This window comes from Mustela lutreola, chromosome 1 (assembly GCF_030435805.1).
Source record: "Mustela lutreola isolate mMusLut2 chromosome 1, mMusLut2.pri, whole genome shotgun sequence".
NCBI classification, from domain to species: Eukaryota; Metazoa; Chordata; class Mammalia; order Carnivora; family Mustelidae; genus Mustela; species Mustela lutreola.
The window spans coordinates 30,493,729-30,512,491 of NC_081290.1; the positions used below are offsets into that span (position 1 = coordinate 30,493,729).

Here is an 18,763-nt window from a genome sequence, read left to right on the forward strand (position 1 = left end):
AACTATATGGAAAATCCAAATCCATTTCTTTATAATGTTCCATGAGAAAAATAAGGATATCCTGTACTGAAATTTACAGCAAATAAGCTCATTTAACTTTATCAGTTTATTCACTTATGGATTTTAAGACTTTTTAGATCCACAGTACTGTTTTTGTTTCTGTCATACCTAGCTCTAGTTTGGGCAATCCTATTCATTCCGTGTTGTGTAACTGAACACTTGAATATGTGACTTGAATGTCAATCTAAGGTCCCACCACATATTCCTGGAAGGGTCCTTGGACCCAAGTTCACTTTAGAAGAAAAGGGATGACAGTTTCTTATTTTACCTCTATTCTTTGCATTTTAATTCTTTAGTGTAGGTTAGTAAAATGATTTTAATTATCTTACAATGAACACGGTAATGTACAATTTTGAAGTTTATGCATAATAGAAGTGATTAAAATAGTGTAATCGATTTTACACTTTTTATTTTAATGTTTTTTAGTTTCACCATGCCTTACATTGAGTTTGCAACCTATTGGCTTAAAATAAAACCTTATTACAGAAAAAGAAATCAATTCACATTAGTGTTCATTTTAAGAAAGCAGCAATAATGAAAAGCTGTATCAATTTCTCATTATGGCTTAGAATAACTAGTGACATAAAACTGGATATATAAAAAAATAGCACTTCATTTTGGCTTGGAACTTTAATTAAGCACTTTATTTTAAAAGAGAAACGATACTTTGTCCACTTCTTAGGATATTCTATACTGCTAATCAATCCTTTACTCTGCATAGGCCATTGTATGCTAAATAAATGTCTGGAAAAATACTTACAGGAGTTGAAAAAGGAACATTATATATTATCTCAATTGAAATATAAAACACAAAGTACTTTAAATTGAATAAAAAGATTTTAAAGCTGAATCCAATTTATCACTAGAAAAATGTAACCTTATGAAATGTAATATTAGTGTCAAAGATCTGAATCTTTTCTACAAAGAGGAAAATAAAAGCCTACCACTTTCTCACATACATTAATATAATAATGAAAATCAATTTATACTAAGGTTGGCCTCTGCACTGTATTATATACACTGGTAGTATTCTAACTATATTCAAATGTATTAATAAGGAGTCTGATCTTTCATCCTCTTTTCAACCAGGAGAGACAGACAAATCCACAAGTTAAACTACATGTATGTATGTGTGAGTGTGTATGTGTATATTACACATTAACATATGGGGAAACTTCAGGCTTGCTGAGAAACTAGCATAAGAAGGTAGGACTATTCAGGGACACCTTGGAAACTTAATCATCTTGAAAAAAATGTTTTAAGATAATTTATTTGAGAAAGAAAGAGAGCTTGCAAGAGTAGGGGGCAGGGCAAAGGAGAAGAAGATGCAGACTCCCCACTAAGCAGGGAGCCTGATGCAGGGGTCTATCCCAGGGTCCTGGGATCATGACCTGAATTGACAGCAGACGCTTAACTGACTGAACTACCCAGGCGCCCCTGAAACTTAATCATCTAACATTTTCTGAGTAAGGATATATCTAAGCCAATACTGAAAATACTTTTTTATAAAATATTTGTAAATGGAAGCATACAGATAGATAGCCTTAGCTGTTCTTGAACATAATGTAAGCCTGATTATAAAAGGCATGTGATGTAGCAAGAATTTGGCTTTATCAACTGAGAAATGGCTCATATCTGAACAGGAGCCATCTGCAATAATTATGTCCTACATGGAACATAGATCAAGTAAAAGGCTACAACTACTCTTTCTCTTTTAAGTTCTATATTCTTAAGTAAATAAATCAGAAATATATAACGTGTGTGTACAGTGTTTACCCTCAGTAACTTCTGAACAGTCCCATAACAATGAAGATCAAAATCAGTATACTCATACAAAGGTGTGTAACAAAATGTGAAATAACAAGTATAACGAAAAAGATCTTTGCTTAATTATACTTATGAGTTTCAACCGTGTCAAATAAGTTTATAGAGCAAAAAAACCTTATCAAGACAAAACATACCAAGTTTTCTTTGCATAAGCGATTCTGCTTACTCTGAAAGCATTTTTAAATACTTTCAGTTTATTAACTTTGATGCTACTCTTCTAAGCACCTCTTACTATTCTCACAATGTGTCTATAGGAGACCTTCAAAAACCTGAAGTCAATAATAACACATTAAGAAAAATCATATTTAAAAATGCCCTAATCATTGCCACAAATACCATCAACCTATGAACATTGTAATTATTTAAATAGCCAACAGTAATCTCTCATGAAATTGGAGAAAATTAAATGAGTTAATAAGCAAAAAGAGTCATATTTAACTCTTTAAAAAAAAAAAAAAAAAGTTGTATTGTTGGGGTGCCTGAGTGTCTCAGCCGGTTGAACAGCTGCCTTTGGCTTAGGTCATGATCCCAGAGTCCCAGAATTGAGCCCCATTTTGGGATCCCTGCTCAGTGAGGAATCTGCTTCTCCCTCTGCCACTGCTGTTGCCCCTGCTTGTGCTCTCTTACTCTCTGTCAAATAAATTAATAAAATCTTTAAAAAAGTAAAAAAGATTCATTTGTTTGTTATTTGTTTTAGAGGGAGAGTGAGCATAACCAGGAGGGACAGTGGGAGAGGGAGAGAGAATCTCAAGCAGACTCATGCTGACCATGCACAGATCCTGAGGCAGGGCTCAATCTCAGGAACCTGAGATCGTGACCTGAGCGGAAACCAAGAGTAGAACAGTTAGCAGACTGTACCACCTCATATTTAACTCTTGACCTAGTTTTTATCCCAAGAGAACTCAGGGGGGAATATAAGAGCTTAATGTAATATAATTTATATGCAGTAAGGGAACAATCTCATATCATCTGTATTGTCAAATATATATGTGTCGTTGTTAATCTCTTACAACTTTCAAAATTAAGTGGATTACCTCTTCTACATAAAAGCTGGCCTGCAGGGGCACCTGGGTGGCTCAGTTGGTTACATGGCTGCTTTCAGCTCAGGTCATGATCTTAAGACTGAGTTCCACATCGGGGTCTCTGCTCAGTGGCTCTCTGCTTCTCCCTTTCACTCTCCATCTGTCCTCTCTCTTCCTCTCTCTCTCAAATTAATAAATAAATAAAATCTAAAAAAAAAAAAGCTAGCCTGCATAATTAGAGTTTTAGAAATTAATATAAAGAGGGTATAAAAGACCATTTTGCATAAACTTGTTTAACAGATATGGAGAAAAGCTAAATGACAAGATTAGTTCAATTTAATGTCATTACTTACAATTTCCTGATAATGAAAATATGGTCAACTTTCTAATTAATGTGTCAAAAACATTCACAGCATCCTCAAGTCCTATTTGCTTTGAAAAGATCTTATTCTTACATATCCTTCTAGTTATACCCTATCTCGCTTCTATTTATAATCTCAGCTATTTGAAAATAGTCTACAGTTACTGTTCAACATCCTTACACACCATTTAAAACTGTCATAAAGGGTATTTTTCAACAGAGGTGGAGATGACTAGAGCTCTCAAGCTTCTAAAACTGACTGTGCCAACTCACAAATTGCATTTCTGCTAAAATCTGCAGAGAAAGTCTCTGATGTGTTTCTCCCATGCTTGGAGGCAGCAAGTGGTAATTAATCACAAACTACAGGACATCTCAGAATATCTAAAATACAGGATTTGGGTTACAAGGTTGAGAGATGCAAATTTCTGGTACCATCTCTTTGTTTCAACTGTAGCTGCTATTCCCTATTGAAACAACTAAGTGAGCTAAATTCTAAGCTCAAGTTTTTAGGCTATTTTGAAAGTTATGACAATTCTAAGACTGTGTGTAGGCAAGTAGACAGTCATCCCAAAAGTGTACGGTGAGTTGGTAGGCACGGCAATGATCCAACAACAACAGTGAAACAGTTATACCTCAGGTCCTAAGACATGCCTCAGGTAACAGCTTGTGGCCTCTGCTCCCAATCCCTCATAGCAACACTTCATGCCATAGTCTCCAATAACCTTGTCACTAATTGTAATGGATAATTCTCAGCATACATTCTTATTTAAAATCCTGTATCTCTGCTGACATTTATTACAACATCCTTCTTGAAGTGCTCCCCCATACACACACCTTGATGTTATTGATACATTGATTCAAAATATTTTAATATACACATTCTTGATATTATATTGAATATATAATAATCATTTCATGAAAATGGACCTCTACTTGTCAGCAGCATCGTCGTCACTATTATAGGTATTAATATAGGTTACTAGTTTTAATATTATTTATAAACATTCTGAAAATTTCCTGTCCCAGGCATTTCATTAATACTCAACTAATAATGTGTAACATTCAATCCTCACCACATGATGTAGTGACTATGAGGTAGCTGTCCGACTACACCCCACATCCAGTCATAAGTAGACCTAACCTACAATCTTCACATCTCTTAATTACACCAGTTTTATTTTTTAATTAATTAATTAACTAGTCATTTAAATAATTAGTCTACTAACTAGGCCCCACACCCAACATGGGGCTTGAACTCATAACCCTGAGATTAAGAGTTGCATGCTCTAACGACTGAGTCAGCCAGATGCCCCTACCCGTGCCACTTTTTTTAATATCCTTTTTAATAGTACTATTCTAGTTGAAGTTCTTAACATTACTCACATATATTACAACATTTTCCTTTCTGGTTTCTCTGCTTCCAGTCTTCTCCTCATAATTTACTCTCTACAATGCTATAAGACTGATATCACCCTAAAAGTAAAATATTATAATCTACTACCATCTCTCAAATAGTATAACATTAAAATTCTTCATTTGTCTCAAATTTCTTACAGATGCACTCTAAATCTCTCTTTACATGGCATTCTTTTTTTTAATTTTTTATTTCTTATAAACATATAATATATTTTTATCCCCAAGGGTACAGGTCTGTGAATCACCAGGTTTATACACTTCACAGCACTCACCATAGCACATACCCTCCCCAATGTCCATAACTCCCCTTCTCCCAACCCCTCTCCCCCCAGCAACCCTCAGTTTGTTTTGTGAGATTAAGAGTCACTTAATCAAGTTTGTCTCACTCCCAATCCCATCTTGTTAAATTTATTATTCTCCTACCTCCTTAACCCTCCAGGTTGCATCACCACTTCCTCAGGGAGGTCATATAATAGTCATATGATATCATATGATCTCCCTGATATCATATGATAGCTGTCAGGTCATATGATATCAGGGAGATCATATGATAGTTGTCTTTCTCCGCTTGACTTATTTCACTAAGCATGATACCCTCTAGTTCCATCCACTTTTTCGCAAATGGCAAGATTTCATTTCTTTTGATGGCTGCATAGTATTCCATTGTGTATATATACCACATCTTCTTTATCCATTCATCTGTTGATGGACATCTAGGTTCTTTTACATGGCATTCTTAATCTAGATGAACACAAATGAAAACTTAAAGGTTGTTTCAAGTTCTTTATTTCCAGTTGTTTATGACATGGTGCTGCTAATGTTTTAAAAGAACTATGTGTTCTAATATAAAATACCAAACAGAGATCAAACCTGGAAATTCCCTGAGCAGACAAAAACATTCAAGCTACATAAGCAAAACTCAGTTTAACATATTCTGCACAACAAATGAAATTTAATTTGGGCCACTTCTTGTAAATGTCTCTGAAAATCATAAATGAAACAAGTTATTCTTGAAAAATGGCATGAGGTGAACACCTTAACCAATTCCTAATCACTAGATAAACTGAAATGCTATAATCAATTATTGTAAAGAATAAATGGCCTCTGCATTTTCACTATTGCATCTTACAGCAATATATCTCAGAGCCTCATTCACCTCTCAGTTTGAGAGATCCCAGTTTGTGAACTGTTTTTATATTCACAATTAACTCTTACTAAAAACTATTTATCTGGTGGTTTTGATTTTGCTAGTTCTGGATTTTTTTATATGCAGACTTTACTTCACATCATATAAAGTCCAAACTAAGTATCACTCGATTCTGTCTGAAATCCAAATTTGACAATGTGGTAAAGATTTTGAAGTTTCTTAAAATATACTTATCAAAGAAAGATGCTTCCAACTATTCTCTTTAATGCATTCATAAGTAATGGAAGTTAAGGGTGGAGGAATAGGTCTGGTATCACCCATAATTCCAAAGATGATGCTATCAAAGTAAGCAACCTAAAGGAAAAAATGAAAATAGTAATTTGTTCTTCATGGGACTAGACTCTTGCAAACTTATTTTGCCTGAAAAAGTTTAAATTCCTTCTGAACTTTCTAAATCCACATTCTTAATTGAGTGCCATTACATCATATTTAAAACCCACGGGGAAGTGAATACATTTCCAATTACCCATTGGGTATCACCAATTCCCTTACATTTACTTAAGCACTGAATTCCTGCACCTGCAACTCAGATTTTCACAGCAGGACTACTTTCTGCTTAATTTAGCATAGAGACTACCAGCCAGAACCACAAAAAAAAAAAAAAAAAAAAAAAAAAAAAGGAAAAGAAAAAGAAAAAGAAAAAAAAAGAATCTTATACAGACACACACACCCACACATATATAATCAACGGGGGAAAAAGAAGTCTAAAGAAATAGAAGTTTTATTTTACTTTTTTTTCACTTCAATTAAATATAGGAGGGGTAAAAAATCTGAGTTGAAGAGTATTGAAGAATATGGGCAATTTTTTTAAATAAATATTCATTTCAATAAATAATTTTGATCTATTATGTGTAGTGTGCTTGTTTGGAAATGCACACTTAAAAAATACTTTCATCGTAGTCCATGCACTCAAATAACACAAAATCTATAATCAAGGTTTAAAAGGCAAGTCTTTAACATAATGAGTAGAGAAGGCAGAATGAGAGGTCTCACACACACACAGACAAGGTAGCAGTCACATCTAGTTAGAAAAACATAAACACATCCATATCTATTTCTATTTCAGTTTTTAATCTAATTTTTCCATTTCCAAAAATAGCAACTTTCTTTCCTGCCTAGAAGTGGCTCCCTAAATACAAATTTTCACTACAGGTTATGATTGACATCTTGGGATTGTGATACTTAGGCTACCCAATAAACAGACATGATGTCTTTTTCTAGAGACAGTGGTTTTTCACCATGTGAAGAAAACTCTAGTTACTACTCTTCCTATAGAAGAAAACCAGCCCAAGCAGCAATATGGTCTAGCTGGAAAGACGTCTAACCTAGAATTGGAGACTTGGTTTAAAAACTCTTCTTCTCTTAAGGCTAATAGATTCCTATTTCTGTCTTCAATATTAGATCTCCCCTTGGGTTTCTGCTTCTACTTAAAATGAAAACATTGGCATGTGGTACAAAACTCTCATTAGGATATTTTACCAGCAAAAACCACCTATTACCTCTTAAATTTATTTGTTTGTCCTTTGTCTCTTCCACTAGCATACAAATTCTGTAAGGATAAGAGTCCTTGCTTGATATTATACCCATAATTTATCGCATATTATTCAGGTGCTCAAGAAATAATTTGGAATTAATAAATACAGAAAGTCTCATGTTCTTTGCCATGACATCTACTTGACCTTAAGCATCTATTCCCAAGCCATGCCCTGGATCTTCCTACTGCAAGAATCACTGTATCTTGGGTATCTAAACAATATTCATTCAATACCACACAACTGATATCATCAATTGCCTACCCTGTAAAAGTACACTTTTAGGGATGAAATAGTAAACTAGAGTGCTCTTGCACCATGGAACTACAATCTAGTAAGGAAGACAAATAAGAAGCAAAGAGATATACAGTCTAATTACATTAACTGGAATTATACTATAAATATAAAATAAATAAAATACTATGAAGAGATTCTAATTCTATTATGCTGTGAAGAAAAATAGAGCAGGGGAAGGGGATAGAGCATGATGGAAAGGTGACTATTTTAAAAGTGGAAGGATGCCTGGGTGGCTTAGTCAGTTAAATATCTGCCTTCAGCTTTGGTCATGATCTCAGAGTCCTGGGATCCAGTGTTGCATCCGCCTCTCCTCTGTTCAGCAGGGAACCTGCTTCTCCCTCTGCCTTCTGCTCCCTCTACTTGTGCTCTCTCCTCTGACAGATAAATAAAATCTTTAAAAATTAAAAAAAAAATAAATAAAAATAAAAATAAAGTTAGAAGTGGGCAGGGAAAGCCTCCAGTAGATGACTTTGGTCAGAAATTAAAGTAAGCAATAAGCCACTTACATGTCTTGAGAAATAGCATTCCAAATAGAGAAAAGAATAAATGGAAAGTTCTGAGATAGGAACAAATTTGGGATGCTGAATGTATAGGAGGAAGGAATGTTTAGGAGTGGACAAGGGTAATGGTGGTAGAAGATGAGGGAGAGACAGGAAGAGAAGATACCAAGTGGAGGCCTTGTGTTAATTAAACCAATTCTAGCAGATTTCACAGCTAAACCTGAAATCTCCATAAATTAACCCATTTTCCTGATATGCCAGTGGGGAGGAAGGAAGAAGTGTGCTATTGCTCCATAAAGTCTTGAAGGTACCCATAATAGCATCATCTTTAACACATGCCTTCCAAGTTCATATTGTGCTAAACCTAGAATACATTCATAAAACCACACATCACTGAAAGTGAATTTTGGACTTGCCATCTGATTGTATGGCCCATGAAGAAAATGGTAAGTTCAGTGAACAGGTGGGCACTCTCTGCCAACGTTGTGAGGGTCATGATAGGGAATAGTGTTTTCATTCGAAGTACAGGGGGAAACTATTGGAGAATTTTTTTTTTAAAAGATTTTATTTATTTATTTGACAGAGAGAGATCACAAGTAGGTAGAGAGGCAGGCAGAGAGAGAGAGGAGGAGGAAACAGGCTCCCTGCCGAGCAGAGAGCCCGATGCGGGACTCGATCCCAGGACCCTGAGATCATGACCTGAGCCGAAGGCAGCGGCATAACCCACTGAGCCACCCAGGCGCCCCTATTGGAGAATTTTAAACAGGAAAATGATATAATTTATATTTTAAAGATTAATGTGGTTGTTGGGGTGATAAAGTAAAGTTCAACAAATTTGAAACTTTTTTTTTTCCAAGAAGGGATGATGATGGCTTAGACTACACTAGCATGCTAGCCCTGAAAGTAGCAAGAAATGTTTATATTTGGGCTATATTTTGCTGGCAATTTCATATGGTATATAATTTCACCTAGGAAGTTCCCAAGGCTGGGTAATAGTCCTTTCTTTTGACCTCTTATAATCCTCTGTTAAATTACTATTATGGATTTGAAAACTCTCTTTTTTATCACTTATTTATGTGATGGTTTCTCCTATTATATATTAAAGTCTAGAGGATAATGACAATATCTTTCATCCTGATGATACATTGCCTAGTGAATTGGAGCACACAATGATTTTTTTGAATCAAATAAAGAAAACTGCCTATGGACACAATTACAATATCACAGTACTGGAATCCCGATGTGGGTTATTATAAAACCAAGCCTCATTCCAGTAATTTATGTTCTAACAATTTATACGTGGCAAAGGAATAAGGCAAATTTGTACTTAATCCTAGCTACTTGATGCCCCTTAGGTATACAGTCTGGAGGTTAAAATGTGGCAGCAGAATTTGCAAACCCACAATAACATTTTCTATTAGATGGGTATTTTGTGTCATTCACTCTGCCTGGAACAAAAACCTTCAGACAGAATCAGGGGAGAGAAAAATGTGATCGAGAGCTTTTAAAAAAGTATTGGCCTGGATTAAGAAATGGAATCTAAGACCTTCACTCAAAAAATATAAAGGCACAGAGGACTAACATCAGTATTCATTTGTTGATTCATTCAATTAACATTTGTTGCCATCTACTATGAATGAAAAACTAATATATCTTTTTGAGGTATGATGGAAAACAAAAATTTAAAATACTTTGCCCTCATGAAATTGGTTTTCTTCTGTAAACTGAATTGGAACTTGAATGTCTAACAGAACTCCAGAAAATGAAATGAGAAAACACAACAGAACATGGACAAAATAGATATCTCAGTAGAAAGAAAGGTACTATTTTATTCCAGGAGTGCAGGATACAAAGATTACGATGAATGTAGGAAGGGAAAAAATAATAATAATAAAAAATAAAAACCTCTTGCCTCTTGCCTCTTGCCTCGTTCAGATCTGGTCAGAGACCAAGTAAAGAAAAGAATACCAGTTGAAGATATTCAGTTTCTAAATATGTGTGGGACTGGGAAGAATCTGACAATACAATGCTTTTATTTTTATACAGTACTTACTAAAATGGAAAAGATGTATAGAAGCAAATATTAAGTTTCTCACAGAAACTCAAATTTTTTTTCTCACAGAAAAAATGGAGGTTGTAATGGCTCTCTGCTTAAGCAAAGAAAACAGAATATATTCTTCCATTTACCATACCTCATTTTTCACCATCAGCTATTGGGAATATCTTTGATTTGATGTCATAATTGATCTGCAGTTAATTGTGGGTGCTCTGCTCGTAAGTCTCTAATCAGAAGTGGCATGGGGCTTATCTGTCTCCATCAGCTTGCATGGCAAACTTGAACCTCAACCTGTGCATTTTCTCTTCAGAAACTCTTCCATTAAGAATCCTAAATTTGTCCCCTAAGGATGCTTAAGGCATTGGTTTTTACCCATCTTAATTCTAACAGTAAACTTTATTAGATCTTTAAGGTTAAATAACAATCTTTCCTACATTTATATAATATTGTTTTTATTTCTCCTTATAAATACCTTACCTATATATTAAACTTTGCTATGTTATTTATTTTTTAAAAAGAGTTATTTATTTGAGAGAGAGAGAGCAAGAGAGCACATGCAGGGAGAACAGCAGAGGGAGAGAGAGAAGCAAGCTCCCCATTCAGCGGGGAGCCAGATGGGTGACTCTTCCCGGGATATTGGGATCATGTCCTGCGCCAAAGGCAGATGTTTAACCAACTGAGACAGCCAGCTATCCCAACTTTGTTTTTTTTTTTTTTTTTTTTTTTCATTGCAGAAGAGGAATAACAAGCCCAGGATGCCAATCCTAAACATAACCTTTACCCAAAAGGAGCAAATGTTGTCTTTCCAAATTAACATCACAGGTGTAGTTGTAAGGTGTAGTTGTAATGTAAGATCGTCAGAAAAATCTTCTGCTGAAAAAGCAGTAAGATGAGTCAAAAGAAATTCTGCTGCTTTTATTCTTCAGATAATGTCAGTCTTTCTGAAGAAAATTAATGAAGAAAAATCGTGGTTCCTAATGAAAATAAAATACAAGTGATTTGTTTGTTCTGGTGAAATATGCATGAAATTTGAAAACATAACTTTAAAATGAAAGATGAACCTCCACCCAAAAAAATTAATTAAACTAAATAAATACTGGGTTTTCGAAACTGATTTGTAAATGTTGCCTATTCATAAGCAGTTTATCCACTCTAAGAAGATTAATATGCTATAGTTACAATTTGACAGGTCAGCACTAATTGAGAATCAAGAAGCTTAGGGTATTGTTCAAAGAAGGATAATATTCATTTTTTAAATATTCAAATTATGACAAAATGATATGTCTAAAATTTAAAAAATTCCACATCAAAAATAATTTACAGATTGTTTGAATGTACAATGATATTTCAAGCTTAAGGAAGCATTTTTCTCCATTGTATTTATCATATATTTCTTTATTAAGAGAATGCATCTCTCATTGTTATACAAGCATACTTTTCCTACAGCAACTTTAATTGAACCTGAAAAGAAAAATTTATAGAATCTAGTATAATATAAAATATTTTAACATAAAAATATACTGCACATGCACATATTAATAATCCTAGTGTAGGCGGTATGACATAACTCACTTCATATAATTCTAACTACCAGGGCAGCTGGGTGACTCAGTGGTTTAAGTGACTGCCTTCAGTTCAGGTCATGATCTTGGAGTCTTGGGTTCAAATCCCACATTGGGGGGGCCCCTACTCAGTAGGGAGCCTGCTTCTCTCTCTGACTCTCTCTCACGTTCTCCCTCTCCTTCTCTCTCTCAAGTAAATAAATAAAAATCTTAAAAAAAATTTAATTCTAACCACCTATAATAGAATTACCTAGAGTTCTGGTTAAAAATTCAGATTATGGAATTATTCTTTAGACTTGTTTCTTTATCAAAAACTAGGGATAATAAAAACAAATAACTCATGGGATTTTTGTAATAATTATATAAGAATATCCATATAAATCACTTGTTGCAGTGTCTGATTTCTATTATTATGTTGTATTGGGACTAGGAAGATACCCTCCTAATCATAACTAAATCATAACAATCACTGATAAGGGGTAGCACATATTTGTTCTGTTCTCTTTACTCAAAGAATCTTGTCTAGAATTATCAGTTGGGATGTATCTTAAGTTTTTATCTGTAATATGAGAGTTTCCAGTTGAATTATTTAACTGAGAACCTTAAAATGAGAAGAAACTATTAGAACTTCATGTAAAATAGTATAAAGGCTACCATATGAAGACTTAACCATGATTGCATTATCCTAATTTATATTTGAACATTTTACACATAAATTTTTTATAAAATTCACAACTTTTATTAAAATGTAATATTAACTGGATTATTTGTTTTTTGGGTGTTGAGTTTGAAAAGTTCTTTATAGATTTTGGATACAAACCCTTTATCTGTAATGTCCCTTGTCAATATTCTCTCCCATTCTGTGGGTTGCCTCTTAGTTTTGTTGACTGTTTCCTTTGCTGTGCAAAAGCTTTTGATTTTGATGAAGTTCCAAAAGCTCATATTTGTTTTTGTTTCCTTTGCCTTTAGAGATATGTCTTGAAAGAAGTTTTTGTGGCCAATGGCAAAGAGGTTACTGCCTATGTTCTCCTCTAGGATTTTGATGGATTTTTATCTCACATTGAGTCCTTCATCCATTTTGAGTTTATCTTTGTGTATGGTGTAAGAGAATGGATGGAACTGGATGGGGATTATGCCAAGTGAAATAAGTAAAGCAGAGAAAGACAATTATCATAGGGTTTCATTCATATGTGGAATATAAGGAATAATGTGGAGAACCAGAGGAAGGGAGGGAAAACTGAATGGGAAGAAATCAGAGAGGGAGACAAACCATGAGAACCTCTAGACTCCAGGAACCAAACTGAGGGTTACAAAACGGAAGGGGTGGGGGATGAAATAACCGGGTGAGGGTATTAAGAAGGGCAAGTGTGGTGATGAGCACTAGGTGTTACACACAACTAAGGAAATGTTGAACTCCGCATCAAAAATGAATGATGTATGGGGGGTTAAGGGGGTAGGAGAAGAATGAATAAACAAGATGGGATTGGGAGAGAGACAAACCATAAGTGACTCTTAATCTCACAAAACAAACTAAGGGTTGCTGGGGGGAGGGGGTTTGGGAGAGCGGGGTGGGGTTATGGACATTGGGGAGGGTATGTGCTATGGTGAGTGCTGTGAAGTGTGTAAACCCTGCAATTCACAGCCCTGTACCCCTGGGGATAAAAATACATTATTTGTTTATATAAAAATAAATAAATAAATAAAATATTAAAAAAAAAAACTAATGATGTACTATATGTTGGCAAATTGAACATAATTTTAAAAAGTAATATTAAGAGAATGAAAATTCTATTCATAGAATTGGATAAGCGGGAGGGAAGACAGGTGATAGATACAAAGATAAATACATAGACACATAGATACATGCATATATACATAGAAGAAGGCTCTCGCATGAATTAATGATAACTGTGTGCTCGAAGAAAGTATGATTAATGTAATTCTTTGTAATTAAGGAAAAATTTAAAGATAGTCATATGATATATATATATATATATATATATATATATAATTTCTAAATATTTCTATCTGAAAAACATTCGCTAAAAAAAATATGAAGGTGATCCTAAAGGATTTTTTTTTCTAATTTCTTTGAGTTCTACCATAGCATTAGTACATTTTTATGTCCCACATTGTCCTTGCATTTTACCTTACTGTTGTGAAATTCACTAATGACTAATTTTGGAAAAATTTGAGGCTCAACATAGCCTTGACCCACATTTAAGATTTTAAATAAATATATATCATCTGAATTCTTAAGGGTTGTTCTTTTATTCCACTAAATTTAAAAATGCCCATAAATGACTCTCAGTGATTCTCTATGAAGCACACACTATAATTTCAGATTGAGGTCGCTCAATCTTCCTGCATGTTACACTGGTGAAATTGTTTTAATATCCTGACACATTTACCGGTAAGAACTGTATTCAAAAGGGGGCACCTGGGTGGCTCAGTGGGTTAAGCCGCTGCATTCGGCTCAGGTCAGGATGCCAGAGTTGTGGGATCGAGCCCTGCATCAGGCTTTCCCGTCAACAGTGAGCCTGCTTCCCCTCTCTCTCTCTGCCTGCCTCTCTGCCTGCTTGTCATCTCTCTCTGTCAAATAAATAAATAAATAAAATCTTTAAAAAAAAAATAAAAAAGAACTGTATTCAAAAGAAATGTGTACCAAAGAAAGCCCAAGCCCAACTATATGTACAAGAACCTCACTTCAAATATGATGATATAAATATGTTGGAAGTTAAAAGATTTAAAAAAAAAAAAAAAAAAGGTAGATCTCCGCTTCCCGAACGAGGGAGCGCCCGAGCGCGGGAATTTCAAATGTCTAATCCCGGGAGTTCCAGCGGTCATAAGCCTCTGGGTGAACAAATACTGGCCCTGCTCCTTGGGAAGGCTGGACTCTCACGAGGAGCAGGCGGCCCAGCTGCGCAACCTGGTGCAGTGTGGTGATTTTCCTCATCTCTTAGTGTATGGACCATCAGGGGCTGGAAAAAAGACAAGAATTATGTGTATTCTATGTGAACTTTATGGTGTTGGAGTGGAAACATTAAGAGTTGAACATCAGACCATCACAACTCCATCTAAAAAGAAAATTGAAATTAGCACTATTGGGAGCAATTGAAGCACCTTGAAGTGAATCCCAGTGATGCTGGAAATAGTGACCGGGTAGTAATTCAGGAGATGTTGAAAACAGTGGCATGATCACAGCAACTTGAAACAAATTCTCAAAGATATTTTAAAGTGGTATTATTGACAGAGGTTGTCAGACTCACCAAAGACGCTCAACATGCCTTGCGTAGGACCATGGAAAAGTATATGTCCACTTGTAGATTGATCTTGTGTTGCAATTCTACATCTAAAGTGGTACCACCTATTCGCAGTAGGTGCCTGCGGGTTCGTGTGCCTGCTCCCAACATCGAAGATATTCATCATGTATTATCTACTGTGTGCAAGAAGGAAGGTTTGAATCTTCCTTCACAACTGGCTCATAGACTTGCAGAGAAGTCCTGCAGGAATCTCCGTAAAGCTCTACTTATGTGTGAAGCCTGCAGAGAGCAACAATACCCTTTTAGTGCAGATCAAGAAATCCCTGAAACAGATTGGGAGGTGTTATTGTCAGTCATCAGACTCCACAAAGGCTCCTTGAAGTGGAAGACTTTATGAGCTTCTAAGTCATTGTATTCCTCCTGAAATAATAATGAAGGGCCTTCTCTCAGAAATTTTACATCATTGTGATGGACAACTGAAAGGGGAAGTGGCCCAGATGGCTGCTTACTATGAACATCATCTACAGCTGGGTAGCAAAGCCATTTGTCACTTGGAAGCATTTGTGGCCAAATTTATGGCACTTTATAAGAAGTTCATGGAGGATAGATTGGAAGGCATGATGTTTTGAGATCTTGACGTCTATCCTTAATTCTTCCTAATATTTCTCAGTATCAGCATTTACATTCAATTTATATTGGAAGAGCTGCAGGTAAAATAAACTTACTTTACTTAAAAAAAAAAAGTGCACCCTAAAAAAATGAATAACAAAAAGAAAGAAAGAAAGCAGAAGTGGCTATATTAACATCGGGGAAAAAAGGCTTCAGAGCAAAGATAATTATCAAGAACAAAGAGAAATTATAATGATATAACTACAAATCCTATATCTATTAAAAAGAAAATAAGGGACTACTACCAGCAATTCTATACATGTGAGTTAGAAAAGGTAAAGAAATCGACCCAATTCCTTCAAAACACAAACCACCAAACCTCCTTCAACAAGTACTAGATTAACTGAATAGTCTCATAAATATTAAAAAATTGAATCTGAAATGTAAAAGCTTTTAAAAAACAAATCTCTAGACCCAGATGGTTTCAATGGATAATTTGTAGAAAAACCTTAGAACATTTTTTGACTGTTTTTAGCCTCTATAAAAGTTGAACATATGATTACAAGTCAGGAACTCCATTCCCATGTATACTCTTTTTTTTTTTAATTTTTTTTATTTAATTTTTTTTTAAAGATTTTATTTATTTATTTGACAGAGAGAAATTACAAGTAGATGGAGAGGCAGGCAGAGAGAGAGAGGGGGAAGCAGGCTTCCTGCTGAGCAGAGAGCCCGATGCGGGACTCGATCCCAGGACCCTGAGATCATGACCTGAGCCGAAGGCAGCGGCTTAACCCACTGAGCCACCCAGGCGCCCCTCCCATGTATACTCTTAACATAAATATATATGAAGTATAGTATGTGAAATATATATAGTGAATATAAAAATAAATCTACCAATGTTCTCAGCAGTTATATTTGCAATAACTAAAACTTCAGAAAGACTTCTCAGCTTCCATCAGAACAACTACACTCCCTTGCCTCAAACGTGCACACACACAAAGTGATCCCTTAGGCTTCTTTTCAAAATCCTATAACTGCTTAAAAGAATTAGAAAACCTGCACTATTAGGTACCTTGAGGAAATCAAATCTGCCTTCCAATTTATCTAAACTTTGAAAAATGTTTTTGTTTGCCTTGTTTTGTTTTTAAAATATCCTTCCTTAATGAAATAGAATTAACACAACTTTTATATAAACATCATTCTGTTTCTGATTCTTATTTTCTCCATTAAATTCCATTTAAAAATTTCAAATTTATTTACGTTTCTAAAACAAAACCGAATTACTTCAGAAAGAAATAAAACTTTAAAAATCTTTTTTTCTTTACTTTCAAAGTCTTAAGACCAAGTAGCTTTCTGAAAAACTTAAAAAGATATTATATTTAAAATAATACTGTGGGTTCTTACAGTCAGAATTGTCTTTCCTAAGAGGCTGTATGGCAGATAGTTTCTTGTTCTCCAAATCCATCACAGATTTCTCCTTCAGTAAAAGAGTTATAACTGCCTCTCTGCCCAAATAGAGAGAATAGTTCCCAACCTCCTTGGAAACTAGTTAATAGACACACACTGTGAATAATTCTAAGTCACTCTATTAAAATGGAATTGGTTTTTTGGGACTTTAAATCTTCACTCCTTACGTAGGGCCTGAATATCACTGTGGCAATTACTCAGCTTCATTCATGCAATAGGAACAACAAGAAAGGCTGAGGGAAAAAAATGAAAGAGACCAGTATCCATGGGTGATTGATTCTGTGGAGTAGCACTGCCCCACCAAACTGACCTACTCACATTTAGAAGGAGGAGGAAGGAATTATTTGTTTTTGTTCATTATATTTTGTGTCTCTTTCTTGTAGCCACTTAGTTTACACCTTAATATGGGCTATACACCCAAATTTGGATAATGACTTAATTAATAATAAGAACAATTTGAATCACTACCATGAAACTTAGCTTCTGGCTCAACAAAGTGCTCTTACTTACAAGGAAAACCAGGGCACTAGAAGACAAGTATTCCCTCACAATTTACTTTCAAACCATTCACTTTTACAGATTTATTCCACTCCATCATTTGACATCTCCTATTTTTCTTAAATCCTATTTCATTTACCAAAAGGTTATTTTATTTAGATTGCTTTCAGACACTTCATCTGCCTTCCAAACCCATCTCACCTATGCAATTATGAATGTATTTCTTTAAAATACTTAGTTAATATACATTCTGTATACATTCTATATACATTTGGCATATACAAAAATACATGATATATGAATATGTATTATATGCATACTTGTATATTTTATGTATATTTATGTGAATGTATAGAGATATGTGGAGATAGAAGGAGAAATATATTGAAGATGAATTTAGGATATGTCATCCCCAAAGTATGTCAGTTTGGCATATTTATTATTTTGAGCTAACAGCTCTTGAGACATGGTAGATGCAAGGGCTCTCTGATCTATCCTTTTCTCTTCAAAAACAGGCCATAGTATTTCCCATGAGCAAGGTGCTCCCCCTGTACCAGGAAGAAATAAATCTCCTTATCACCAGACACTGGGGATTGACACTGAAATGGGTCTGTACAAACAACCAAACTAAGGTAAGATGACTCTTACCTTCCACTAGTTTCATCCCCCTATAAATATCCCAGTCACTTCCCCACATTATGTATAACCCATTTGTATTGTCATTTTTTCACAAACATATTGTTCTGTCATCAAAAAAATATAAAAGTTTTCTGCTGTGGCAACTTCTTCAGGTGTTTATTTTCTTTTGAAGTCCCCATGTACAAAAAACTCTAATAAAATTTGTATGCTTTTCTCCTGTTAATTTGTCTCATATCAATTTAATTCTTAGGTCCAGCCAGAAATCCTAAAAGGATAGAGGAGAATTTCTTCCTCCCCTATAATCTCTATCTGTACCTATCTCTTAAGAAAGACAGTGACACCTTGGTACCTATCTAGAGGTATCGAGAAAGAGAACAAGAAAGGAGGAGAGGGAGAGAGAGAGAAACAGCTCCATCATGCTAGACACAAAGAATAAATGATAAAACA

General features: G+C 34.9%; 1 pseudogene; it reads left to right on the forward strand.

Annotated features, from left to right (window-relative positions):
- The first annotated feature begins 8,656 nt into the window (after positions 1-8,656).
- Positions 8,657-15,846, forward strand: LOC131836089 (replication factor C subunit 3-like; annotated as a pseudogene).
- Positions 15,847-18,763: the final 2,917 nt, after the last annotated feature.